This window comes from Patella vulgata, chromosome 5 (assembly GCF_932274485.2).
Source record: "Patella vulgata chromosome 5, xgPatVulg1.2, whole genome shotgun sequence".
Classification (NCBI taxonomy): Eukaryota; Metazoa; Mollusca; class Gastropoda; family Patellidae; genus Patella; species Patella vulgata.
In genome coordinates, this window is record NC_065883.2 from 988,219 (window position 1) to 1,016,085 (window position 27,867).

Genomic DNA, 27,867 nt, shown 5'->3' on the forward strand with positions numbered 1-27,867 from the left:
AGTTCGAGCATTCCCTTGATTTTATTATTTCTCTACTTTCACATTCCAAGCGATAATTATAGTTTATTCAGCAAATCCAATGGATAAAGTCGTATTATTATAAAATGTCTAAATAGAGAATTGATAAAACTAGGGAATGCACAAACATTTTCTATTTTGCTCGTATTCTCTTATCTCATGACAGACAATTTTGATACACCGACACAAGGTCCGCACCCTGTCCGTCGGTCATTCTGGTCATTGGTTTTCAACTTTATAGAATCTTTCGTGGTGAGTTAATATCCATTATGCAAACACCCTGTGAACGCGATATTAGCTTTTTTAACGAAATACTTTCAAATTTTGATTTAAAACATTGGGGTCACAAGAGGAAGAAACCTATCGATTTTCTGTTTTCCATGCGCTTTAAGCATTTTGTTCTTGTGAGGGCGAGTCCTATCGATATTCAGTGACTTTACTTTTCACAGTAATTCCATTTTTGTCGTAAACCTTTTGAACAAAATTTAGATTATAGGTTTTGACGGATCTTGTTCAGATTTGGTGTAAAACATCGTGGTCGTGAGAGCACAAACTCTTGTTACAGTATTGGTTCTTCAAGACGGGCAAGGCCATACAGTTTGCCGGGACAGTGGCGCCACGGCCTACGCCAATGAGTTCACGGGACCTCGGTTTGGTATCATTGTATTTTAGAATTGATGTAGAGTTAACCAACCGTCTTAATTGACTATTTAGAAGTAAGAGATATAGAGTTTGTGCCTAACGGAACGACCGTTTAGTATTCCCACGAAAAGCATAGCACAATTCTTACCATCATCTGAAGTATAAGTCAGTAAGCAGATGTTTCTTTGAATCAATGCAGTAGCCCACACAGAATAACCCCGATCCTTAAAAACATCACCACCACTAATCTGTGCTTGTCTACGATATCACCTTGGTGGAAGCGGACGTAAAATACAACTAACTCACACACACAAATCTTTACTCAACCCCTAGGAATTTCTAGAAGAGAGAAATGGTGGAGGTAGCTTTATGTTGATGTCAAGAATTTACGTTTTAAACAATAAACAATAAAATGCAGAATAAGCATCAGAAACATCTGGTGGTAATGACAATCAACATACAGGTCTGTTGTTAATAGATGACAGCAGCTTTCAGGTGTCTATATAGTTCTTGTCAATTTAAACATATATCATCTTTCACCTGTCATTCAATCGAAACGGGACAAATAAAACGGTCATGCTTAAAAAATTCATCTATTGACATATTCATGTTGAAAATAAAATCGCCTGTCTACCAAGTTTTAATATCAAGATTAAAAAACAATCATCTATCGATATATTTTGACTCGCATGTTGAAAATAAAACCACATGTCTACCTATTGTAGTTGTGAGTCTTTAACAGGTACTCCCAAATCTAGAGATTGGGTTTATCGTACACTCGACACAAAGTTGATCCATTCCGGATAAACATGGTTCAATTTATTTCAATAATTCACATGCGCAAAAGGCTCTTTAAAAGTGAAAGTAAAGCGGGGGTCTGGAAATCAAGGAGGCTGGAGAGGCAACCATAATCCGTGTCATGTACAAGCGTCGAATTGAAACCTCGCCACTTGGCGCAATTACAGACCTTATACTCCAGAACCATGTCAGACTTTATAATTTCTTACCTACAGGTGTGATGACTTATAGCCATCGTCAAAATTCCTAACACCTATCTGGAGATCATGGATAAAATATTTCATCAAGCAATGTGTACTAACCATGTCCAACTACTGTCTGATTCACCATTACAATTACTTTATAAACATACATTATACAAGAGCTAAATCTGTCTATTGAAGGTCTTTCTTTAGGCCTTAAATATTATCTAAATTATTATTTGGGCATTAATTATCTTATCAAGACCACATGCAACTCACGATGTCATCGCTAGCCTGCGATATTTACTGGATTTGAATACGTTTTGTGATACATGTAATAGTTTTATTATCGTACCAGCGGTAGTAATGACGATCGAGGCTAGGCCTAAAATTGAATCGCTAATATGTCGTTTCAGAGTGAAGTAAGTTTTCTGAAATATTCAGCATATTTGTTGTCATTATCTATAATTTAACTATTATATCGAGAACTGCCAGCTCTTTAACTAACATTACATGATATCCCTTTAACTGCAAGGATTACATCAATGTCGAATTGATGTTTTGTGGGTGATTGTCAAGTTAAACCAATGAAATAACCACGTCGTCAGAACTTGTATCAAACTGACAGAAATTCAGGTAAGTTTGAATAAATATTTTGACAGTCTGTTTGTACCATATGACTTGATGAATTACTTGAGTAAGATAAAAGCTTTGATTTCTACTCTCGATCTCACTAGCTACCAAAATGTTTGTCCAAATTGTATTGATATTGATGTTATCCGCATCGTCGTTGGCGATGCCTCCACCGCTATCTACAACGCCGTTACCAACCACACCTATACCGAAATGTATTTGTAGGGACGGGATGGAGATATCCCCAGGAGAGATACATTTTATACAAGATTGTCTCTATTGTACATGCGATGCACAGTATGAAGTAACCACAGTTGTTATTGATTGTTACCCCGCCCCGTGTGTTGATTCGTTTAACATTCCTCATGATGGTAAATGTTGTCCGACATGCCCTAATGGTAAGATATTTTTCTTAATACAACATCGTATTATTTTTGGGCTACGGAGACCAAGTGGGGGAGAGGCTGTCGCGCCATACAGTGTGCTATGAGGGGAAATTTTGCCCGGACAACGAGCTACAGTCGACTTTTATTTCGAGAGGGAGCCACGGTGACCAACTGGGTAAGACGCTGGCTCGCTAGTTTGCATGTCGGGTGTTCGATCCCTGCCGAGAAAGTTGATCAGGATTTTCCGACGTGGTTTCTCCTTGTCGGTGGTGCAGGAATGAGGGCCCGACAAGGACAACTGTCTAATATTTCGGAGGATACGAAAAACCGCGAAGTCTGGAAAGTGAAAACATGAACTATCTCCTGCACAATATCCATCACTAATTATAGTCAACTGGCCACCAGCACAGTCACCAGACCGGTGGTTTAAGTACCCAATGGTCTTATCTGTCACTACAGTAAGATGAGACTAACATATGATTCCTTCCAGGTACTATGGTAACGTATTCAATGCGAGTCAGGATAATTTGACTACGTACATATCTCAGATTATTTTAATATACATGGGGTGATACTAATCGGTTATGTCCCAATTGAGTAGCATTGTTTGACGTTTAGTTATTCCAGTATACAGCTATAGTATTCGCGAGTATTCGCCCCTGGGATACCATTCTTTGTCATCTGGTTATTCCAGTCTACACTAATAGTATTCGCGAGTATTTGCCCCTGGGATATGTTTAGTCTCACGGGCATTTGAAAATGTTCACGGTGTCTTAGATATCGGATATCAGAATCCAACCTTTTCACGGTACGATAACAACGTCAATGTTGATTTACATAGACCAATAAGTGGTGTTTGCAATGTCGATGACCGTGGATGATATTGAGTTAAAGACTTAGCTACTTTAGCCTATTGCAGATCTTTTTTTAGGCCTGTAATGTTATATAAACTATTAATTAGACATTTGTTAACAAAATAAGACCATAATCAACTATCAATGGAATCGGATACTCGAGATTTTAACTGGATTATGAAGCTTCGCCATTTAAAAATTTAATTTAAAAATGGGAAAGTGAGGCTAAGTCTCGAATATAACAGTGCCCTGGTTACCACTGTGCACACATCTTGTCAAAACTACAAACAGTGATAACGTAGCTCAGAATGAAGTAATTTGAATGAAATTTTCAATATTTTCATTTTACATATTCTATTGTTGAGCTATTATGGCATTATCTAAATCTTACATAATCTATCTTTAAAAAGATTTATAAACGAAGAAAATATGTTCAGAACATGCCCATGTTTTTGAGTAAAGCGGATTCTGCGCTGTGGTATTGTTTTTAGGCCGATTGTAATGGATTGTAAAGTAGATTCTGCGCTGTGGTATTGTTTTTAGGCCGATTGTAATAGATTGTCGAGGTTGTTGGAATAAATATGATTATTTCACTGATGTAGAACAAACCTCGCCATTAGTTTTGGAATGGAAGACAGATTACTAACCAGAATATTTGGATCCAATTTTGATTCCTTTAAGAGTGGTTTGCCAATGGCTTTTGGTAGTTTTTGGGAAAAGTGACCAGATGAAAGAGAATGGTTTGCCAATGGTTTCTACTAGTTCTTGAGGGTAGTGACCAGATGAAAGAGATTGATTAATAATTTTAGATATAATTGATAAAATAGATCGATAGATTTGTAGGTATGGGGTCTGGATAACGAATTACTATTAATATGTTTGACTTTGTAACAGGTCCTAACTGTGAAGCTGTCCTAAATGGAGTTACACATATTATTCCTGATAATGGTACAGTTTATATTGGTGATATTGCCTGTACTTGTCAACCTTTGTATTTTATTTGGTTCAATGGTCGTACTAGAAAAGCAAGCTGTCCTCCTCTTCTAGTTACAGCTCCCACGGTACCGCCATCACCAACTGGTGGAGAACCAACAGTCTAGATAAGTCATGAGCGGTGGATAATGTAAAGATAGTCTACACCACCGTATATATCATCAACTAATAGTATTCAATACACAAACACTTATACATGATATACGTATACCATCAACTAATAGTATTAAATACACTGCTTGCAATCATAGTTTTAATTTTATTTTCTTAACCCTAAAACAGCTCCATAGATATAAGCGTAGCTATGGTCCATATGGGTAAAACAAGATAGCCCTATGGTCCATATGAGTAAAAACAAGATATAGCTATGTTCAATGGGGGTAAGCACAAGACATCAAGATGTAGGTCTGTTGAATACGGGTAAGCGCTAGATATAGTTATGTTCAATATGGGTAAGCGTTATATATAGATATGTTCAATTTGGGTAAACGAAATATATAGTTGTGTCAGTTGGTCGTTAGTCAACGTTATTAACAAAAGTTCTAGGTTACGTTACTCTAACATTACTGTTAGATTCATAGCAAGTAATATCCTAAGTGGTACAAATGGGTTTAGAAAATGTTTCTGGAACGTTTCCATAACACACTGTTCGCTTGACCGCAACTGGGAAAAATGTATTTGTGGCACGGATTAAATATTCTCCCAGAATTTTTTTCGGTTCGCTTTATTTACTCCCAGTTAGGTACCGATGACATCTATAGCATGCGTGGGGATCACGTGGCTAAGTGGGTAAGACGCTGGCTCGCTAGCCTGGAGGTCGGGTGTTCGATCCCTGCATCGGCTGAGAAAGTTCATCCAGATTTTCCGGCGTGGTTTCCCCTTGTCAGTGATGCAGGACGGGGGCCTGGCAAAGACAGCTGTCTAGTCGTTCGGATGGGACAAAAAACCGAGGTCCCGTGTACAAATTGGCGTGCACATAAAAGATCCCTTGGCCGTAGCGCCGCTGCCCGGGCAAAATTTCCCTCATAGCACACTGTATGGCGTATGCCCGTCTTCATTATCCCAGTTTAGGAGCAAAACAGTAGGACGTTAAACCCCATTTCATTTCATTTTTATAGCATGTGTTACATTCATCCCAATAATTGTTATCGATAACGCCTGTACGGAGCCCATTAAGTGCAAGATTTCACTTTTATATAAATATATCGTGACCTATTCTACTCTTATGAAATTAATTCGTTTAAACTCAATAATAATTCGTTGTAACGAAATATTAATTCGTAATGACGAAATATTAATTCGTTATAACGACATATGTATTACTCACTTACTCACTTAAACGAAATAATTATATAATAGTGGAATCGTGCACCTTGAGGGGCTCCGTACGTATATGATAGAATTGGGTAAGCACACTACAGGTATAATTTTAACTCATATATCATTGCTACGGTAGTTGCGTAATGAAGATTTGAAGAAACGGGAAGTGACGCAAAGAAAGGAAAACACGAGTTATCCTTACTATTGAAGTAGAGAGACAAACTGTTGTTATAAAGACTGTCGGGAGGTAGCCGTTCGAAACAAACTATTCATAAAAAGATAACAGGAAAATGGAGAAAGTTCGAGCATTCACTTAATTTTATTAATTCTCTACTTACACATTCCAAGCGATAACTTTAATTTATTCAGGAAGTCCAATGGATAAAGTCGTATTATTATAAATAAATATCTAAATAGAGAATTAACAAAAACAATGGACAGTCAATGGACAGTGCCCCCCCCCCCCGGCCCGCCTGTCAGTCGGCCCGTCTATAATTGACTAGTGAACCTGGTTGAGGCTATAGTTTTGGGCGGATTCTTTTTAAATTTAATATGCAGCAACCTGGCCATGACAGGGAGAACCCCTTATGCTTTTTTAACGAAACATTTTCAAATTTGGTTTAAGTACTGAAGTTACGAATCGGAAAAACCTGTCGATTTTCAGCTTTCCACGACTTTCCGTTCCGGAATAGCCTCCCATTTGGTTTGAAGCAATTCGTTCATGAGAGGGTTTGTCCTAAACCTTGTGAACGAAATAAAAACTATAGGTGTTGACGGATCTTTTTCAAATTTAGTGTGGAGCTACAATGTATAACAGTTTTCTTTAAAAATAGGCTTGACGCATAGCGTTCATGAGAGGAGAGGGCGAGTCCTATCGGTATTCAACAACTTTCCCTTTCAGAGTAATACCCAGCTTACTGGTAAACCCTTGTGAACCAAACAGACGCTGCAGATTTTGACGGATCGTTTTCAAATTTGGTGTCAAGAATCGTGGTCGTGAGAGGAGTCACACCTTAATCATTAAGTTTTTTGAGTGTGCATTCCGGAGTTATTCCATCTTTGCCGACAACCTCGATGATACCCGATTGAATTCTCTTAGTCACAAAATATTGACAATCGAGTGAAATGAAAATGAAAATGAAAAAAAAATGGGGTTTACCGTCCTACTCAGACAGGGCTAATGGGTTAGGGTTAGGGGAAATTTGCCCGGGCAGTGGTTCTACAGCCTACTTTTATTCGAATTCCAACTGTCAAGGGTTCCTGTACGTGCACGCCAATGTGTACATTGCGTGTCTGTGTGTTGCCTGCACACTGCAATTCTGAAATAATCGTTTTGGAACTTGGCATATAAGACCAATGACAGCAACTATTGATTTGGGGGCATGTCCCGCCCCCCAGGGGCAGAGTCACGCCCAATTTTTGTGTTTAACGTATACAGGCCACAATTCTGAATGGGTCATCATGAAGCTTGGCATTCGTATTTCATTCATTATATTTTAAACAACATATTTGTATTTTGAATCTGAAAGTATTTGCTCCTGCCAACTCATTTTGTGTTCATTCTGAAATAAATTTAGTGCCTAATAGCAAAGCGTTAGTCTAAGTATTTCATATGTTCATATATAAATAGGGTTTTGGGTGGCAATGGTTAGCTAGTGCGCGCTGTAACATAGGGCCTGTCATTCAACAACACTAGACCCCATGGAACATTTTAGTGGATCCATTTTTTGTCCCGATTTATGCTATAGCATTATATAGAATCTAAAGTGTCCCGGTTTGTAATTTTATCATTGGTTCAGAAAACATTTCATTAAAACCCATTCCATTTCATAAGTTTGTGATTTGGCTAAAACAGTAATATATTTAACATAGTCATTTTATTCATAACCATCATTTCATGAATTCGTTATAAGATTCTTGAGCTTAATCTCGCTTTAACTCCGTACATTTGATCAAGTCCTTCACGCAATACCCTGCATATTTCGGTGGTCATTTCGATCGGCTACCGACCCAACTGGGAGCCTATCAGATTTCTCGATCATCGCGCTTTCTAGCTGAAATGTCTACCTGTGATAATCGAGTTGCAAAGTTCAAGGTTCGTTCAATGTCAAACTTTCCGTGGAGGTCGCCATGTTTAATCCCTAACACAGTTTATATATATGGTCCATATGGGTAGAAACAAGATATCAAGATATAACTATGTTCAATGTGAGTAAACACAAGATATCAAGATATACCAGTTATGTTGAATATGGGTAAACACTGGATATAATGTTCAATATGGGTAAACACAAGATATAGCTATGTTCAATATAATAATAACAGATTTTTATAATAATAATAGTGTATGGGCAAACACTAGATATAGCCATGTTAACTATGGGTAAACATAAGATATGGTTATGTTTTGGGTGGTTAGCCAACGTTATTTACAACCGTTTCCGGATACGTTAATTTAACAGGTATTTAAGTATTGTTACAAGTCGTCAAATGGGGGGGGGGATGGCCTAGTGGTCCAGAGTGTCAAGCTTCGACCTCTAGCTGGCCGATCACCTCTGGCTTGCGGTTGTGGTTTCGATCCCTGGTGTGAGCGTATGTGGCTTGGAGATAGGGGCGCCTGCTCAACCTCGTGGGTTTACTCCGGGTACTCCGGTTTCCTCCCACAGGAAAGACCCCTGCGCGTGCGCTAAGATAATGAAAATAAAAAAAAGACAACTTGTCTGCGATATCACCTTCGGTCGAAGCGGACGTTAAACACTAACAACAACAACGTCAAATGGTTTTAGGAAATGTTTCTGGAATGTTCTCGTAACACATTGCTCACTTCACCTCAGCTGTGAAAAATTTATTTATGGCACGAATTTAATTTGCCCTAGAACGTTTTCGGTTCGCTTTATGAACTTCGGGCAAGGTACCGATAACGTCTATAGCGTGTGTTACATTCATCTAAATAAACGTTACCGATAACGCCAGGAGCATGTGTTAAATTCCCCTCAATAAACGTCGCCAATAACGTTTTTAGCAGGTGTCAGATTATCCCCCTTAAAGGAGAATGTTGGTGTCCACCAATATGTGATAGTGCTGGTTAAGCACACCCCAAATATACTTTGAATTCTTCGCTACGATAGTTGCGTAACGAAGATTTGAAGAAACGGGAAGTGACGCAAAGAAAGGAAAACATGAGTTATCCTTACTATTGAAGTAGAGAGACATACCGATATAGGTCGATATTCAGGTCACTGATAATTATTTCCAAGACAAACATCTGTTCGAAACATTTATAAATGAAGACGGGTATGCGCCACACAGTGTACTATGAGGGACATTTTGCCCGGACAGCTACACTACGGGCTATCGAATTCCAGCTACCAAGGGATATTTTAAGTGCACGCCAATGTGTACACGGGACCCTGTCTGTCCGTCCGTCCTACACCACGACGGAAAATCCCGATGGACTTTCTCGGCCAACACCACCGAAGCTTCCCTATTCATAAAATAATTGACGGTCACAAGATAAAAAAAACGTGAGAAAATAGAAATAGTTCGAGCATTCCCTTGATTTTATTATTTCTCTACTTTCACATTCCAAGCGATAATTATAGTTTATTCAAGAAATCCTATGGATAAAGTCGTATTATTATAAATAAATATCTAAATAGAGAATTGATAAAACTAGGGAATGAACAAACATTTTCTATTTTGCTCGTTTTCTCTTATCTCATGACAGACAATTTTGATACACCGACACAAGGTCCGCACCCTGTCCGTCGGTCATTCTGGTCATTGGTTTTCAACTTTATAGAATCTTTCGTGGTGAGTTAATATCCATTATGCAAACACCCTGTGATCGCGATATTAGCTTTTTTAACGAAATACTTTCAAATTTTGATTTATAACATTGGGGTCACAAGAGGAAGAAACCTATTGATTTTCTGTTTTCCATGCGCTTTAAGCATTTTGTTCTTGTGAGGGCGAGTCCTATCGATATTCAGTGACTTTACTTTTCACAGTAATTCCATTTTTGTCGTAAACCTTTTGAACAAAATATAGATTATAGGTTTTGACGGATCTTGTTCAGATTTGGTGTAAAACATCGTGGTCGTGAGAGCACAAACTCTTGTTACAGTATTGGTTCTTCAAGACGGGCAAGGCCATACAGTTTGCCGGAACAGTGGCGCTACGGCCTACGCCAATTTGTTCACGGGACCTCGGTTTGGTATCATTGTATTTTAGAATTGATGTAGAGTTAACCAACCGTCTTAATTGACTATTTAGAAGGAAGAGATATAGAGTTTGTGCCTAACGGAACGACCGTTTAGTATTCCCACGAAAAGCATAACACAATTCTTACCATCATCTGAAGTATAAGTCAGTAAGCAGATGTTTCTTTGATTCAATGCAGTAGCCCACACAGAATACTCCCGATCCTTAAAAACATCACCACCACTAATCTGTGCTTATCTACGATATCACCTTGGTGGAAGCGGAGGTAAAATACAACTAACTCACACAAACAAATCTTTACTCAACACCTAGGAATTCCTAGAACATGTTGATGTCAAGAATTTACGTTTTAAACAATAAACAATAAAATGCAGAATAAGCATCAGAAACATCTGGTGGTAATGACAATCAACATACAGGTCTGTTGTTAATAGATGACAGCAGCTTTCAGGTGTTTGTATATTCCATGTCATATTAACCATGTTTCATCTTTCATCTGTCATTCCATCGAAACGGGACGAATAAAAATATGATGTTTAAAAAATTCATCTATTGACATATTATATTGACTCGCATGTTGAAAATAGAATCACCTGTTTACATAGTTGTAATATCAAGATTTAAAAAAACAATCATCTATCGACATTGTTTTGACTCGCATGTTGAAAATAAAATCACCTGTCTACCTATTGCAGTTGTGAGTCTTTGACAGGTGTAAAAGAGAGAGAGAAAGAGAGAGAGAGAGAGAGAGAGAGAGGGGCGAGAGAGCGAGAGAGCGAGAAAGCGAGAGATTCAGTTTAACGTACACTCGACACGAAGTGGATCATTTCGGGATAAACATGGTTCAATTTTATTTCAATAATTCACACGCGCGAAAGGTTCTTTAAAAGTGGAAGGAAACCGGGGACCGGAAACCAAGGAGGCTGGATAGGCAAACATAATCCGTGTCATGTACAAGCGTGGAATCGAAACCTCGCCACTTGACTCAATTATAGACCTTATACTCCAGAACCATGCCAGACCTTATAACTTCTTACCTACAGGTCTGATGACTTATACCTCATGTCAAAATTCCTAACACCTATCTGGAGATCATGGATAAAATATTTCAGCAAGAATTGTGTAATAACCATGTTCATCTACTAGCTGATTCACCATTACAATTACTTTTTAAACATACATTATGTAAGCGGTAAATCTGCCTATTGAAGGGCTTTCTTGTTATCTAAATTATTAATTGGGCATTAATTATCTTATCAAGACCACACGCAACTCACTATGTCATCGCTAGCCTGCGATATTTAGTGGATTTGAATACGTTTTTTGATACATGTAATAGTTTTATTATCGTATTTTATTGTCGGGTGTTCGATCCCTGCATTGGCCGGGAAAGTTCATCGGGATTTTCCGACGTGGTTTCCCCTTGTCGGTAGTGCAGGAAGGAGGGTCTGACAAGGACAACTATCTATTCGTTCGGAGGATACGAAACACCACGAAGGGACCATGGGTGGTGTGGAAAGTGAAAACATGAACTATCTCCTGCACAATATCTGTCACTCTTTATAGTCAACTGGCCACCAGCACAGTCACCGGACCGGTGGATTTGTATTCAGTGCGGGTCGGGCTAATTTGACTACGTACATATCTCAGATTATTTTAATTTACATGGGGTGATACTAATCAGTTATTCCAGTATACAGCTATAGTATTCGCCAGTATTCGCCCTTGGGATATTTTTAGTCTCATAGGCATTTTAAAATGTTCACTGTGTCTTAAATATTGGATATCAGAATCAAATCTTTTCCCGGTAAGATAACAACATCAATGTTGATTTAAATTGACCCATAAGTCGTCTTTGCCATGTCGAAGACTGGATGATATTTACTTAAAGACTTAGCTACTTTAACAACAACTGGGTTATCCCAATAATACCTTTAGTTAATAGATTTATAAACGTAGAAAATACTTTCAGCATTCCCATGATTCTTTTGAAATATTCCTCTGTTTGAAATTCAATTCTTATAATCTTGAGTTTTGAATTTTGTGATCTTCATTACGTTCAATATCTCAATAGTTTTTTAAAATTATTAGTGGAAATGGTCAATGGAGTAGACAGAGAGATACAATAGACTTTCAGACTTTTTGGGATCGTAATTGTCGAATGAGGTTTGCAGAGCTCTTTTCAAGTTTTGAATCAATGCTTGTTTCATTATCCTTACATATTAACGGGTTATTAACAATATATTCACACGCTTTCAATCTTGTTTAATCTCATTGGAACGGACCGTATTGACATAGCATTGCATTAGCAGTACGTTCATATGGACATGCTTCAAATAAAAATCATCATCATCATCATCATCATCGAGAGAGAGAGAGAGAGAGAGAGAGAGAGAGAGAGAGAGTAATGTGCACTTGAAACAAACTAGGTCATTTCGGGACTACATATGGTTCAACGGTTCAATTTTATTTCAATAATTCGCTAGCACGCAGGGGTCTTTTAACAGTGGAAGGAAACTACGCCACTGGACTTAATGACACACCCTAAGATCATACGCGCACGCGTTAACCATCGTATGTGATAGAAGGCTTTGGAGTTTGCATATGATCTTTAAACGAAAGAATCGGGTCTAATATAGCAATAATATTTCGAGCTTCATGTGGTCCCGGGTATTATTTCTTTGATCAATTTTACAGAGTTGTTGCTGTGTTCCAATTACTACTAGTTCGGTTTAAATTTAAGAAATATATAGTTCTATATTTTGTATCATGGAATTATGCACCATACAATTGGGGGAATATTTAGACAACAGAATTTAGCAATCTTAGTAATGAGTAGAGTAGACCCTCGCTATCGAGCCTATCAAATGCGATTGAGAGATCTAAAAGTACCAACTTAACACATTTCTGTTGATCACTAGCCCGATTGTAAAGTAGATTCTGTACTGTGGTATTGTTTTTAGGCCGATTGTAATAGATTGTCGAGGTTGTTGGAATAAAATTGATTATTTCACTTATGTAGACCACATTTCGCCATTAGTTTTGGAATGGGAGATAGATTTCGGTTGTAACCAGAATACAACTTACCAGCATATCAAATTAATAGACTGTAAAAGATTCAAAACAAAGCTTTAAGAATTGTCACAAGAACTAAATTATACACCAAAAATATTACCCCCGTTTTGAAAGAACTCCACTGGCTACCGATTAAGATCGGAATTGATTTTAAAATTCTCATGCTGACTTTCTGTGCTTTGTCATGTGATGACTCTCCTCTATATATTAAAGAATTAATTCAACCCTACCACCCTACCAGAAATCTTCGTTCCGAAACTAAATACCTTATTAAATCAGTAATTGCAAACTCCTCTTTCGGTAGACGCGCCTTTGCTTTTGCGGCAGCAGAACTGTGGAATTCTGATGATTTTCCTATAGAACTAAAGTACTGTGCATCAATTGACAGTTTTAAAAAGAATCTTAAAACCCATCTTTTTAGAAACGTTTTCTTTTAACTGTTGATTTTTAACTAGTGTTTTTCTTTTAATTGACCATAATGTTACCAAAGAGCAGCTTCGGTTGGATTTTAGGACATTATTATATTATTATATGTTTGGATCCCATTTAGATTCCTTTAAGAATGGTTTGCTAATGGCGTTTGTTAGCTCTTGTGAAAAGTGACCAGATGAAAGAGATTGGTTAATAATTTAATAATTTCAGATATAATTGATAAAATAAATCCATGTATTTCTTTAGTTGATTTGTAGGTATGGGGTCTAGATAACGAATTACTATTAATACGCTGATCGTCTGTTATCTGTAGTGTTACACGAATTACTATAAATATGTTTGACTTTTTAACAGGTCCTAACTGTGAAGCTGTCCTAAATGGAGTTACGCATATTATTCCTGATAATGGTACAGTTTATATTGGTGACATTGCCTGTGCTTGCCGACCTTTGTATTTTATTTTCTTCAATGGTCGTACTAGAGAAGCAAGCTGTCCTCCTCTTCTAGTTACAGCTCCCACGGCACCACCATCACCAACTGGTGGAGAACCAACAGGCTAGATAAGTCATGAGCGGAGGATAATGTGAAGATAGTCTACACCACCTTATATATCATCAACTAATAGTATTCAATATTTATACATGATATACGTATATACCATAAACTAATAGTATTAAATACACTGCTTGCAATCAGACACATAGTTTTAATTTTATTTTCTTAACCCTAAAACAACTCCATAGATATAAGCGTAGCTATGGTCCATATGGGTAAAACAAGATAGACCTATGGTCCAAATGAGTAAAAACAAGATATAGCTATGTTAAATAGGGGTAAGCACAAGACATCAAGATATGGTTATGTTGAATAAGGGTAAGCGCTAGATATAGCTATGTTTAATGTGGGTAAAATCTAGATATAGCTATGTTCAATATGGGTAAGCGCTAGATATAGCTATGTCCAATATGGGTAAGCGTTAGATATAGTTATGTTCAATGTGGGTAAACAAAAGATATAGTTGTGTCAGTTGTTGTTAGTCAACGTTATTAACAAAAGTTGTAGGTTACGTTACTCTAACATTACTGTTAGATTCGTAGCAAGTAATATCCTAAGTGGTACAAATGGGTTTAGAAAATGTTTCTGGAACGTTTCCGTAACATTTCCGTAAATATTCCCCAGAATTTTTTTCGGTTCGCTTTATTTACTCCAAGTGAGGTACCGATGACATCTACAGCATGTGTTACATTCATCCCAATAATTATCAATAACGCCTGTACGGAGCCCATTAAGTGCAAGATTCCACTCTTATATAATTATATCGTGAACTATTCTACTCTTATATAATTCATTCGTTTAAACGCAATAATAATTCGTTGTGGCGAAATATTAATTCGTAATAACGAAATGTTAATTCGTTATAACGAAATATTAATTCGTTATAACGAAATATTTATTACTCACTCACTTAAACAAAATAATTATATAAAAGTGGAATAGTTCACGATATAATTATATAAAAGTGGAATAGTTCACGATATAATTATATAAAAGTGGAATAGTTCACGATAGAATTATATAAGAGTGGAATAGTTCACGATATAATTATATAAGAGTGGAATAGTTGACGATATAATTATATAAGAGTGGAATAGTTGACGATATAATTATATAAGAGTGGAATAGTTCACGATATAATTATATACGAGTGGAATAGTTCACGATATATACAATTATATACGAGTGGAATAGTTCACGATATAATTATATAAGAGTGGAATAGTTTACGATATATATAATTATATAAGAGTGGAATAGTTCACGATATAATTATATAGGAGTGGAATCGTGTTCTTGGGGGGGGGGGGGTAAGCACACCCCAGGTATAACTTTAACTCATAATATCATTGCTACAGGAAGTGACGCAAAGAAAGGAAAACACGAGTTATCCTTACTATTGAAGTAAAAAGACAAACAGTTGTTATAAAGACTGTCAGGAGGTAGCTGTTCGAAACAAACTATTCATAAAAAGATAACAGAGAAATGGAGAAATTTCGAGCATTCCCTTGTTATTTCTCTACTTAGACATTCTAAGCGACAACTATAGTTTATTCAGGAAGTCCTATGGATAAAGTTGTATTGTTATAAAATGTCTAAATAGAGAATTAACAAAAACAACGGACAGTCAAGTTTTATACGCCCATATTATGTGTTCCCCTGTCTGTCGGACCGTCTACAATTGACTAGTGAACGCGATTGAACCTAAAGTTTTGGGCGGATTCTTTTTAAATTTAATGTGAAGCAACCAGGTCATAATAGGAAGAAACCCTTAGGCTTTTTTTAACGAAACATTTTCCAACTTGGTTGTAAGTACTGAAGTACGAATCGGAAAAACCTGTCGATTTTCAGCTTTCCACGACTTTCCGTTCCGGAATAGTCCCCCATTTGGTTTTAAGCAATTCGTTCAAGGGAGGGTTTGTCCTAAACCTTGTGAACGAAATAAAAACTATAGGTGTAGACGGATCTTTTTTCAAATTTAGTGTGGAGCTACAATGTATAACAGTTTTCTTTAAAAATAGGCTTGACGCATAGCGTTCATGAGAGGAGAGGGCGAGTCCTATCGATATTCAACAACTTTCCCTTTCCCTTTCCAAGACGAACATCTGTACGAAACATTCATAAATGAAGACGGGTATGCGCCACACAGTGTACTATGAGGGACATTTTGCCCGGACAGCTACACTACGGGCTATCGAATTCCAGCTACCAAGGGATATTTTAAGTGCACGCCGTCCTACACCACGCCGGAAATTCCCGATGAACTTTCTCGGCCAACACCGAATTGATGGTCACAAGATAACAAAATGCGATAAAATAGAAATAGTTCGAGCATTCCCTTGATTTTATTAATTCTCTACTTTCACATTCCAAGCGATAATTATAGTTTATTCAGCAAATCCAATGGATAAAGTCGTATTATTATAAAATGTCTAAATAGAGAATTGATAAAACTAGGGAATGCACGGACATTTTCTATTTTGCTCGTTTTCTCTTATCTCATGACATTCAATTTTGATACACCGTCACAAGGTCCGCACCCTGTCCGTCGGTCAACCTGGTCATTGGTTTTCAACTTTATAGAATCTTTCGTGTTAGAGTTAATATCCATTATGCAAAAGCCATGTGGTTTCCATTTACCGTGAACGCGAATATAAGTTACAGTGTATACCAAATTGTTTTTTTTAAAAACAGATTTGGCTTTAAGCATTTTGTTCATGAGAGGGCGAATCCTATCGATATTCAGCGACTTGCCTTTTCAGAGTAATCCCCGCCTTTGCGTAAACCTTTTGTACAATATATAGACTACAGGTTTTGACGTATCTTGTTCAAACTTGGTATGAAGCATCGAGGTCGTGAGAGGACACACCCTTGTTACACTGTTTCGTTCTTCTAGACAGGCATACGCCATGCAGTGTGATATGAGGGAAAGTTGCCTGGACAGAGGCGCTGCGACGTACTCGTATATCGAATTCCAACTGCCAAGGGATCTTTTACGTGCACGACAATGTGTACACGGGACCTCGGTTTTTGTTTTATTGTATTTTAGAATTGATGTAGATTTAACCAACCGTCTTAACTGACTAGTTAGAAGGAAGATATGTAGGGTTTGATCCTAACGGAGCGACCGTTTAGTATTCCCACGAAAAGCACAACACAATTCGTACCATCGTCCACAGCATAAGACAGTAAGTAGTTGTTTCTGTGTCAGGCAAGTTGTACAATTTTCCTGAATCAACTTTGATTCAATGCAGTAGCCCAAAACGAATGCCCCCCCTCCCCCATATCCTTTAAAATATCACCACCACTAATGTTTACTCAACCCCTAAATATTTCCAGAACAGAGAAATGATGGAGCTAGCTTTATGTTGATGTCAAGAATTTACGTTTTAAACAATAAACAATAAAAGTCAGTATAAGTATCAGAAACATCTGACCATAATGACAATGACATTAGACAAGGGGATCCACTAAGTTCAAGTATCTTTAATCTTTGCATTGAAATACTATTAAATCAGATAAGACATAACATAAATATATTTGGAATACAATTTGGAAAACAAAATATTAAGGTTACAGCCTTTGCTGATGATGTGACAGTATTTTTAAGAGATTATAAATCTGCAAGACATCTACTTGAGGTCTTAAAACTATTTTATAAAATTTCAGGTTTAGAAATCAACTTATCAAAAACTGAAATATATAATCTAAATTATAAAAACTTTAATAATGATGAAGAAATCAAATCTCTCGGAATTAAAATATGTACAAATTACATCAAAATATTAGGAATATACTTTTCCTGTGATGAAAATATATCATTTAAATTAAACTTCAACGATAAATATCAAGAAATCGAGCAAACCTTAAGTAAATGGAACAATCGATGTCTATCATTAATGGGAAAAATACAGATTGTAAAAACATTTGCCGTTCCAAAAATTTTATATCCTTCATTATCACTACCAATTCCTGTTAACTTAACTAAAGAATTTAACAGAATAGTATACAAATTTATCTGGGATGGAAATGATAAAATTAAACGAAATGTATTAATTCAAAACTATGAAAAAGGTGGACTTAAAATGATTGATATTGAATCAATGTTAAAGGCGCAATGTATGTTTTGGATAAAGAAAATTGTAGATGATAAAGCAGAACAAACTTGGAAAATACTATACAACCTTATGCTAAAAGAGTACGGTGGACATATATTGCCAATGTGTAACTATAAATCGACACTAATACAACTACCAACATTCTATAAAAATCTCTATCAAAATTGGGAAGATGTATTTACAAGCCACATTGATACTACTGATAATCTTGACGATCAACTTATTTGGAATAATAAAAATATAATAATAAAAAACAAGCTAATATATAATTCAAATCTATTAAATGATAATATTGTATATGTAAAAGATTTAAATACTGATAACTATAACAGTGAACAAAATAAATTAACTTTTCAAGGTATCAAGTCGAAAGTAGGAAAGCTATTAAACCTTTCCACTTGTATCTATAATCCTAGCCCGACATCAATCTGTGACTATCTTAATAAAATATTAAACATAATATACAATAATTCAATCTGTAAAATTAAATCTAAAGATGTGTACAATAAATTAATCCTAGAAAAACTTACTCATCCAACATCGATTTCAAAATGGCAGACGTCTTTAAATGAGGTCATCACTATCAATGATTTTTTATAAATATTTTAAATTAATTTATGAAATTTTACCGGACACAAAACTAGAACATTTCAGTATAAGTATTTACATAATATAATATATACAAACGATACTTTACTCAAATGGAAATTAAAGTCTTCTAACTTGTGTGATTTCTGCAGTGCCGCCATTGAAAACATAGAACATCTTTTCTACTACTGTTATTACTCTAGTAAAATTTGGTCTGCATTTCATAAACTAATTAATAAATTAGATATAGAAATCGTTTTTAAAAGGCAAAATATTCACTTTGGATTTATTGACCAAAGCACATTTCTTAATAGGTCAGAGTGGACCATAACAAACCATCTATTATTCTTAACTAAATATTATATCTATAGCGAAAAAATTAAAAATAATACTCCGCAAAAGAATAAATATCTATCGTTTATAAAACACATAGCTAATATAGAAAATAACATTCATATTAGGTCTGTTGTTAATAGATGACAGCAGCTTTCAGGTGTTTGTATATTCCATGTCGATTTAATCATATATCATCTTTCATCTGTCATTCCATCGAAATGGCACAAATAAAAATATGATGTTTAAAAAATTCATCTAGTGACATATTGACTCGCATGTTGAAAATACAATCACCTGTTTACCAAGTTTTAATATCAAGATTAAAAAACAACAATCATATATCGAAATTATTTTGACACACATGTTGAAAATAAAATCACCTGTCTACCTATTGCAGTTGTGAGTCTTTGACAGGTGTAAAATAGAGAGAGAGAGAGAGAGAGAGAGAGAGAGAGGGAGGGATTCGGTTTAACGTACACTCGACACGAACTTGGTGATTTCGGGATAAACATGGTTCAATTTTATTCAATAATTCGCTTGCGCGAAAGGCTCTTTAAAAGTGGGAGGAAACCGGGGGACGTAGCGAAAACCAACGAGGCTTGACAGTCAACCATAATCCGTGCCATGTATAAACGGGAATCGAAACCCCGCCACTTGACTCAATTAGAGATCTTATGCTCTAGAACCACGTCAGACCATATCTTACCTTACCCACTATAACTCATGTCAAAATTCCTAACACCTATCTGGAGATCATGGATAAAATATTTCAGCAAGCAATGTGTAATAACCATGCTCATCTATTAGCTGATTCACCATTACAATTACTTTATAAACATACATTATACAAGAGCTAAATCTGTCTATTGAAAGTCTTTCTGTAGACCTTAAATGTTATCCAAATGAATACGTTTTGTGATTGATAATTTAATGTAATAGTTTTATTATCATACTAACGGTAGTAATGACGATCGAGGCTATAGGCCTAAAATTGAATCGCTAATATGTCGTTTCAGAGTGAAGTAAGTTTTCTGAAATATTCAGCATATTTGTTGTCATTATCTATAATTTAACTATTATATCGAGAACTGCCAGCTCTTTAACTAATATTACATGATGCGCCTTTAACTGCAAGGATTACATCAATGTCGTATTGATGTTTTGTGGGTGATTGTCAAGTTAAACCAATGAAATAACCATGTCGTCAGAACTTGTATCAAACTGACAGAAATGCAGGTAAGTTTCAATAAATATTTTGACAATGTGTTGGTAACATATGGCTTGAGGAATTACTTGAGTAATATAAAGTCTATGATTTCTACTCTCGATCTCACTAGTTACCAAAATGTTTGTCCAAATTGTATTGATATGGTTATTATCAGCATGGTCGTTGGCGATGCCACCGCCTTACCCAACGACGCCTGTACCGACATGTATCTGTAGGGATGGGCTGGAGATATTCCCAGGAGACAAACATTATGTAACAGATTGTGAAATATGTGAATGCGATGCACAATATCGAGTATATGAAATAGCTGTTGATTGTTACCCCACCCCGTGTGTTGATTCATTTAATATTCCTCATGATGACATATGTTGTCCGACATGTCCTAATGGTAAGATATTTTTCTTAATACAATATTGTGTTATTTTTGGGCTACGGAGACCAAGTTGGGGAGACGCTGGCTCGCTAGCCTGGAGGTCGCGTGTCGCGCCATACAGTGTGCTATGAGGGGAGAGGGAGCCACGGTGACCAACTGGGTAAGACGCTGGCTCGCTAGTTTGCATGTCGGGTGTTCGATCCCTGCCGAGAAAGTTGATCAGGATTTTCCGACGTGGTTTCCCCTTGTCGGTGGTGCAGGAATGAGGGCCCGACAAGGACAACTGTCTAATCGTTCGGAGGATACGAAAAAACCGCGAAGGGACCAAGGGTGGTCTGGAAACTGAAAACATGAACTATCTCCTGCACAATATCCATCACTAATTATAGTCAACTGGCCACCAGCACAGTCACCAGACCGGTGATTTAACTACCCAATGGTTTTATCTGTAACTAGGGTAAGATGAGACTAACATATGATTCTTCCAGGTACTATGGTAACGTATTCAATGCGAGTCGGGATAATTTGACTACGTACATATCTCAAATTATTTTAATATACATGGGGTGATACTAATCGGTTATGTCCCAATTGAGTAGCATTGTTTGACGTTTAGTTATTCCAGTATACAGCTATAGTATTCGCCCTTGGGATATGTTTAGTCTCACAGGCATTTTAAAATATTCACTGTATCTTAAATATTGGATATCAGAATCAAATCTTTTCACGGTAAGATAACAACATCAATGTTGATTTGGGGGGTTGGATGGCTGAATGGTTAGCGTGTGCACGCTGTATCATAAAGTCTGTCATTGAGTCAACTGGCGTGGTTTCGAATCCCCGGTTGTACGTGACAAGGAGTAGGGTCGCCTGTCCAACCTCGTGGGTTTTCTCCGGGTCCTCCAGTTTCCTCCCACTGCTAAAGACCCCTACGCGCAAGCAAATTATAAGTCGTGTTTGTCATGTCGAAGACTGTGGATGATATTTAATTAAAGACTTAGCTACTTTAACAACAATTGCGATATCCCAATGATACCTTTAGTTAAATAGATTTATAAACGTAGAAAATACTTTCAGAACATTCCCATGATTCTTTTGAAATATTCCCCTGTTTGATATTCGATTCTTATAATCTTGAGTTTTGAATTTTGTGATCCTAATTACTTCCAATATCTCAATAGTTTTTTTTAAAAATTATTAGTGGAAATGGTCAATTGAGCAGACAGAGAGATACAATAGACTTTCAGACTTTTTGGGATCGTAATTGTCGAATGAGGTTTGCAGAGCTCTTTTCAAGTTTTGAATCAATGCTTGTTTCATTATCCTTACATATTAACGCGTTATTAACAATATATTCACACGCTTTTAATCTTCGCTTATTGGTTAATCTCATTGGAACGGACCGTATTGACATAGCATTGCATTAGCAGTACGTTCATATGGACATGCTTCAAATAAAAATCATCGAGAGAGAGAGAGAGAGAGAGAGCGAGAGAGAGAGTAATGTGCACTCGAAACAAACTAGGTCATTTCGGGACTACATATGGTTCAACTGTTCAATTTTATTTCAAAAATTCGCTAGCACCCAGGGGTCTTTTAACAGTGGAAGGAAACTACGCGTTATCACGTTTCGAAACTACGCCACTGGACTTAATGACAGACCCTAAGATCATACGCGCTCGCGTTAACCATCGTAGTTATAGAAGGCTTCGGAGTTTGCATATGATCTTTAAACGAAAGAATCGGGTCTAATATAGCAATAATATTTCGAGCTTCATGTGGTCCCGGGTATTATTTCTTTGATCAATTTTACAGAGTTTTTGCTGTGTTCCAATTACTACTAGTTCGATTTTGTTTCGTTTGAAATTAAATTTAACAAATGCTATCCAAGCAAGACTTTCTGTGAGATATAGTTTTATATTTTGTATCATGGAATTATGCACCATACAATTGGAGGTATATTTAGACAACAGAATTTAGCAATCTTAGTAATAATCTTTGTGAAGATAATGAAAAGTACAGGCCCGATTACAGAACCTGACAGTTTTAGTGGTATTGGTTAGATGATTAAAACCAGTTAAAACAGCCACGCCATAATGAGTCGAGTAGACCCTCGGTATGGTATCGAGCGTATCAAATGCGACTGAGAGATCTAAAGTACCAACAGAACACATTTCTGTTGATCACTAGCCCGATTGTAAAGTGGATTCTGCGCTGTGGTATTGTTTGTAGGCGGGTTGTAATAGATTGTCGAGGTTGTTGGAATAAAATTGATTATTTCACTGATGTAGAACAAACCTCGCCATTAGTTTTGGGAATGGGAGATAGATTTCGGTTGTAACCAGAATACAACTTACCAGCATATCAAATTAATAGACTGCAAAAGATTCGAAACAAAGCTTTAAGAATTGTCACAAGAACTAAATTATACACCAAAAATATTACCCCCGTTTTGAATGAACTCCACTGGATACCGATTAAGATCAGAATCGATTTTAAAATTCTCATGCTGACTTTCTGTGCTTTGTCATGTGATGACTCTCCTCTATATATTAAATAATTAATTCAGCCCTACCACCCTACCAGAAATCTTCGTTCCGAAACTAAATACCTTATTAAATCAGTAACTGCAAACTCTTCTTTCGGTAGACGCTCCTTTGCTTTTGCGGCAGCAGAACTGTGGAATTCTAATGATTTTCCTATAGAACTAAAGTACTGTGCATCAATTGACAGTTTTAAAAAGAATCTTAAAACCCATCTTTTAGAAACGTTTTCTTTTAACTGTTGATTTTTAAATGTGACCAGATGAAAGAGATTGGTTAATAATTTAATAATTTCAGATATAATTGATAAAATTGATCAATGTGTTTCTTCAATAGATTTTAAGGCATGGGGTCTAGACAAAACAATCTTATTAATATGTTTGACTTTTTAACAGGTCCTAACTGTGAAGCTGTCCTAAATGGAGTTACACATATTATTCCTGATAATGGTACAGTTTATATTGGTGACATTGCCTGTGCTTGCGAACCTTTGTATTTTATTTGGCACAATGGTCGTACTAGAAAAGCAAGCTGTCCTCCTCTTCTATTTACAGCTCCCACGGCACCACCATCACCAACTGGTGGAGAACCAACAGGCTAGATAAGTCATGAGCGGAGGGTAATGTAAAGATAGTCTACACCACCGTATATATCATCAACTAATAGTATTCAATACTTATACATGATATACGTATATACCATAAACTAATAGTATTAAATACACTGCTTGCAATCAGACACATAGTTTTAATTTTATTTTCTTAACCCTAAAACAGCTCCATAGATATAAGCGTAGCTATGGTCCATATGAGTAAAAATGGGGGTAAGCACAAGACATCAAGATAAGCTATGTTCAATATGGGCAAGCGCTAGATATAACTATATCAATTTGGGTAAACAAAAGATATAGTTGTGTCATTTGGTCGTTAGTCAACGTTATTAACAAAAGTTGTAGGATACGTTACTCTAACATTCCTGTTAGATTCATAGCAAGTAATATCCTAAGTGGTCAAAATGGGTTTAGGAAATGTTTCTGAAACGTTTCCGTAACACAATGTTCGCTTGACTGCAACTGGGAAAAGTTTATTTGTGGCACGAATTTAATGTCTCCCCAGAATTATTTTCGGCTCGCTTTATTTACTCTAAGTTAGATACCGATGACATCTACAGCATGTGTTACATTCATCCCAATAATCGTTATCAACAATGCCTGTACGGAGCCCATTAAGTGCATGATTCCACTTTTATATAATTATATCGTGAACTATTCTACTCTTATATAATTAATTCGTTTAAACGCAATAATAATTTAATAAGGAAATATTAATTCGTTATAACAAAATATTAAATCGTTAAAACGAAATATTTATTACTCACTTACTCACTTAAACGAAATGATTATATACGAGTGGAATAGTTCATGATATAATTATATAAGAGTGGAATCGTGCACTCTGGTCCGAATACAGTATCTGCTCTGTTTCATGTGGTGGAGTCAATGTGTGTCATTGAGTCAACGGGCATGGTTTCAATTCCCCGGTTGTACATGTCAAGGAGTAGGGTCGCCTGTCAAACCTCGTGGGTTTTCTCCGGGATCTCCGGTTTCATCCTACTACCATAGATACCTCCGCGCAAACGAATTATTGAATAGAATTGAACAATATGTTAGTCGCGAAATGACCTAGTTTGTGTCGATTTCAAGTTAAACTTCATTTTCTCTCTTTCTCTCTCTCTCATGTGGTGGAGGTCCCCACCCCATCACTCCCCTCCCCTCGTCTCAAATTGAAATGTTTACGATTTACTTATAAAAGCAGAGTTGGTCAATAACAAATCGTATATTATAACTTAGATGAACTACTTGATTTAAAACAATTTAGATCACCTGTCGATTCAGGTGTGTCAATATTTAGATGAACTACTTGATTTAAAGCAGGTGTGTTAATATTTAAAGACATAGACGATACCTGTAGAAGTAAGTATATTGGTATATGTAATAGTTCAACATGTAGAAGTAAGTATATTGATATAACGTATATGTATGTATGTAATAGTTCAACATGTAGACGATAAACAGAAAGAAACAATCAATAAGTAGGTCTTTATAAAACTTCTATTGCTAATGATAATCATGATAACGTATTGTATGCAAACATGGTCGACTTGTTTTACGTGTCAACCTCTAGTTTGTCAGATTCAAAGCTCCTATCTCGCACAAAGGTCATCTTATAAAATATCTTACCGATACACATAATAGGTATCTGTCTATTGATTTATTTCCGACGACAAAGTGTAAGTTAATCTGTTTCTCTCATGGACGCCATCTGTATATTGCGGGTCGGTTAATTCTGTTTCTCTCATGGACGCCATCTGTATATTGCGGGTCGATTAGTCTAACGTTGAATTACTAACTTAGAATTCTAAGATTCGTCCCTGGTGTTGGACAAGAAAGTTCCTAGCGGAGTTGTACAACCAGATGTCCGCTTGGCAGATATGCAAGATGAACGAGTCTGGTTAGGTAAAGAGTATCGTTCAGTCTAGTATTTCGGATGGGTCGACACACTGAAGTCACGTGAATACAAATGAAAGAATGCTAAATACCTGGACACTAAGGACACCAAGTAAATCGTCGCTCCGCTTTCTGATGTATTATTAAGAATTTTTATTTAGCACCATTTCCACAGAATGATCAAACGCGCTTTACTATAAGCAATAGGTAAAAGTATAAATCCATGAAACAAAAGATTACATGATTCAGATAATTAACAGTTAGCTATCTGAGATTTATAATTTGATATTGAATTGCAATCTGATTAAAATACAGGTCTATATTTCCTTTTTTTATACTTTCGATCGCCTACACTACATGAAGATCTGAGAAGTTGTATTGGAAGGTTGCGTCAGGGGTTGTACGAGTGGCTGTTGACGCTATGACGTCATACATTTGATTAACTCAGCATTGATGTTTCTAGTGGATTACCCATACTTTCGTGCTCCCCACGCCAAAAGTTCGCCGTAATCTCTCACATCATCCAGAACACGTCAAAGATAACAGTTCTTCCAGATCCTAGTGTAGTAAAGACAAGTAAAACGAAATTTTGAACTATAAAAAACGAAGCGAAATAGGATCTGTGTTTTAATCAGATTGAATGATTTTTTGCTGCGAATAAAATGGAAGTCAATCATTCCATAGTCGTCGAGCTATAATCGCAAATGCTCTTTCCCCACAAGACGCAACACTGGCATACTTCTCCTTAAGAAGAAACAAACCATTTGAAGAACGTAAGTAGCGACAGGGATGATAAAAACATAAACGATTCGAATTATAAAAGGGTGCAGGATTATTCAGATATTTAAACTTATATAATAAAATCTTACATTCAATCCTAAAAACTATTAATAACAAATGTAATTTATAAAAGACTGGTGTTATGTGACCTGTATATGATGCGCCTGTTGTAGGTCGAACTGCCGAATTGTGTAGTGTTTGCAAGAGAGAGGGGGAGAGAGAGAGAGAGAGAGAGAGAGAGAGAGCATTGAGCAATGGGGTTTAGTATCCACTCGACACAAACTAGGTCATTTCGGGACTAACATAGGGTTCAATTTTAGCGCGAAGGGTCTTTAGCAGTGTAAGAAAACCGGCGGACCCGGAAAAACCCTACGAGGACGGACAGGCGACCGAACAACCGGGGAATCGAAACCACGCCATTTGACTTAATGACAGACCTTATGATTCAACACGCACCCGTTAACCATTCGGCCACCCTCTCCCTCCTCCTCCCTCCTCCTCCCTCCCTCCCCCTCGCCCTGTTGTTGATGGGACTCCGCATGGCTAAGATAAAATCAAAAATTACCCATTCAGATTTTCAGACTTCATTGTATGATTCCTCATTAACTCCGCAGTTGCAGTAAAGTAAAATAATAAACTAAATTTCCTTCCAAAATCCGGACTAACAATGTCAATGTTCGGCTCCGACTCTTATATCGAATCTCAAATGCCAAGGGGTTTTTAACGTACAGGCCAATGTGTACACGCGATCTCGATATTTTGTCCCTTTCGAACGACTATACGTTGTCCCTTGCCCAGCTCACTAACGAAGACGGAATATTTCATTCAGTCTACTGACCTACAATAATCGTGAATATAATGCGTGTCTTAAAACAAGACCTGGTGAATTTATATTTTTATTAACATTATATCAACATTACAAGACATGATAATCCCTGATGAATTTATATTGTTATTAACACTTTATCAACAATACCTGGTGATAAAATTACAAACAGGTAAATAATAAATAATGGTTGTATTGATAACAGATTATAGTTTCATCTTATTAATGAATTAACAAGGCTGTATCAATATTGATATAGTTATACATATTGACTGTCTATGTAATTAGTCGCTTGAATATATTAGCATATGATACACAATATTATTTATATTGAATGAGATGTACCGGTAGTGATCACGCAGTGTTAAAGTAGCGGTACGTGATCAAAATGTTTCGGAAGATATCATGTTTCTCACGGCTTAAACCATGCTAGTCATCAGATGGATTATTTTACCAA

General features: G+C 36.5%; 1 protein-coding gene and 2 long non-coding RNA genes across 4 annotated transcripts in view; 2 read left to right on the top strand and 1 right to left on the bottom strand.

Annotated features, from left to right (window-relative positions):
* Positions 1-10,260, bottom strand: part of LOC126822735 (uncharacterized) — a 46,901-nt gene extending 36,641 nt beyond the window's left edge. The window contains exon 1 of one of the 2 annotated variants that reach the window (XM_050551778.2): positions 10,178-10,260. The gene's annotated coding sequence lies outside the window, so the exon portion shown is untranslated. Of the gene's footprint in view, positions 1-808; positions 924-10,177 lie in introns of those variants that run through there. The other variant, XM_056101267.1, reaches the window with a different exon arrangement.
* LOC130012981 (uncharacterized) lies at positions 2,160-4,751 on the top strand. Its single transcript, XR_008788237.1, has 2 exons — positions 2,160-2,671; positions 4,408-4,751. It is a non-coding gene; the product is annotated as an uncharacterized LOC130012981 (long non-coding RNA).
* A 10,106-nt stretch (positions 10,261-20,366) lies between the features above and the next one.
* On the top strand, positions 20,367-24,036 carry LOC130012984 (uncharacterized). Its single transcript, XR_008788241.1, has 2 exons — positions 20,367-20,770; positions 23,694-24,036. It is a non-coding gene; the product is annotated as an uncharacterized LOC130012984 (long non-coding RNA).
* The last annotated feature ends 3,831 nt before the right edge of the window (positions 24,037-27,867 follow it).